This window comes from Marmota marmota, unplaced genomic scaffold (assembly GCF_001458135.2).
Source record: "Marmota marmota marmota unplaced genomic scaffold, marMar, whole genome shotgun sequence".
Taxonomy (NCBI): domain Eukaryota; kingdom Metazoa; phylum Chordata; class Mammalia; order Rodentia; family Sciuridae; genus Marmota; species Marmota marmota.
The window spans coordinates 10,723,756-10,726,404 of record NW_026000243.1 but is presented as its reverse complement, the minus strand read 5'-3'; positions in this window follow the sequence as shown (position 1 = coordinate 10,726,404).

Below are 2,649 nucleotides of genomic sequence, written 5' to 3'. Positions count from 1 at the left end.
ATTAAAGTCTGCCTTAGTTCAGGCTGTCATGCCAGGCTCCACTAGCTGGTATTTTCAGGCTTGCTGAATACTATCCAACTCATTGCCAGTAACACTGCATGTTCATATCCTGAATTAAAAGTCAAAATGAGCAAACAAGTACATAAGCAAACAAACAAAAGGGGAGAGAAGAAAAAGCCACATCAAATGACCAGATGTGTAGCCAGTGAAGGTAGCCCTGGGAGTGTTGCAAGTTAAACTGATTAAAAGAAGTTTAGTATTTAATTGCTCCTCATGTAACATTACTCTGCTTCAGAAATGTTTTGTATTTTGATATAAATAAACATTTGCTAAAAAAATTCATTTTCTAATTATTGTTTGTACCTAGGAAGTATTTTCTGATGTTACCTGATTTCACTGCTGGTCCTAGGTCTCCCTAATCAACCCTTTGTAAACTCATAGCTGAACAATGATTCTGAGAAGATTTAAGGCTTAGAGTTAAAGTAGGTATTCTTCATTCATTGCACAAATATATGCTGAGAATATATGCTGAGGGTATATTATGTGTGAATCACTGAAATGTTCTCTTGGGATCCACCAGTAAAGAAAATCGACAAAGTTCCTGTTCTTAGAGGATTTATATTCTAATGGCAGGGGTAACAGGTAATAAATGATTATTGCAACAAGAAAATTACATACAATGCAATAAGGTGGTCAGTCTTTTGAAAAAGAAAGAAATCCAATTGGATCCGGAGCAACTGATGTCTAGGAGGAGGGAGTTGATTGGAGGCGAAACAGGAGTGATCGGAGTGGGATTCACCAGGAAGGTAGTACTTGAGCAAGAACTGCAAGGGGATAACCAATTTTAGTGTTGAAGGTATATTTTATAAACCTCTTTACTTTGTAGCCTTTTTACAATGCCTGAAATCTTTTCTGACTCTGCAATGATGTGATGAAGTCATTTTCTGATTTGACTCCACCTTTGTCTAAATGAGTCCTCCAATAGAAAAATTTCATATGCTTTGAGTCAAGGTCAAGTGACTTCTTGCCATTGAACTGTGTCTTTTCCTTCACTTGAAGGGATTAGCAGCTTTCACCATTTTATTCTCCAGGGTGGTGTGGTATAGTCGCCTGTCTTAATTGAAATCCTTTCCTTCCCTGACCACATCATCATTCTCATTTGTTAACTTCCTATCTTCTGTCTAGGCACTACCCCCAGGCTATCAACTCTGACTATGCTTACTTCTCATTTTATTTGGGATTTTGTTGGAGGGGAAATATACTGAAATATGATCTTTTTATGCCTGTTGTTCCAAGTGAAGAAAACAAACAATCAAAAAATAAGTCCATCTACAAATTTTATAACATCTGTTATGGTTAAAAAGTCTGCATATAAAATCCCCTAGAAACTGTCAGGTGGAGATGTTATACCCTGAGAACCTTCTAGAATTCATTCAGCTTTCCTCTGCTTCAATTGGCAGTCACAGTTCTCATTCTTAACTCATTTCCAGTTCTTCTTTCCTCTGTCTTTTAATATCCAGGTCATAATGAAAATACATATTTTTTTGTTTCTTATATATTTTGATCTTTTTTTTTTTAAGAACTTAATTTTTTTTTAATACTTATTTTTTTTTTAGTTTTCGGCGGACACAACACCTTTGTTTGTATGTGATGCTGAGGATCGAACCCGGGCCGCACGCATGCCAGGCCAGCGCGCCACCGCTTGAGCCACATCCCAGCCCCTATATTTTGATCTTAAATTTTTTGTATTTCTTTTTAAATTTTTTTTTCTTTTTTAGATGTATGTGACAGTAAAGTGAATTTTGACATATACATACATGGAGTATAATTTATTCTAATTAGGATTCTATTTTTAATTTTTAAAAGCTGATACATGGAGTGATTTGCTGCCTCCCTTTTATACAAATGAACACGGCCAACATTGCCAAACCCATCTTATGAACGTGAAGTCCTGAGTTTCACCCACATCAGGTTGTGAACCCCTGGGTCCTCCCAGGGAATAGGTCTTTTACAGGTGAGGTTGTTGACTTCGATACCCGCCCCCCACCTTTTTTTAATATTTGCAAGCTCCGAGGCAAAGCAAAATATAAATAATTAATAAATAAATAAAAAGGAGTGAGATAAAATAAATTTTTAAGGAGGACCTTCTGTGTTAAATTGTGATATTTAAAGAATTTTAGCCTTTTTTTTTTTTGGTACCAGGGATTGAAACCAGGGGTGCTTTACCACTGAGCAACTTCCCTCTAGCCCTTTTTATTTTTTATTTTGAGACAAGGTCTTGCTAAGTTACCTAAGGCCTCACTAAGTTGCTGATACTGGCTTTTAACTTGAGATCCTCCTGCCTCTGCCTCCTGAACTGCTGGGATTACAGGACTGCACCACTGTGCCTGGCTGAAATTTAGTGTGTTTTAAAATTTGGTTCTAACTTCATGTTGACAAAGTATTTCATAGTTTACATAGTTTACATGTTTATTTTATTGGCACTGAGAGTAATTTTATGTGTTAAGTAAAATACTTAGTGGGAATATTTGGTGGGAACCAGTAAGTGAGCTAATCGATGGCTCTTCCTTTCCTTTCCTTTCCTCCTTGCTCCCTCCCTCCATCTTTCCCTCCTTTCCTTTCCTACTCTTGTTCCACAAAGGCTTTAAG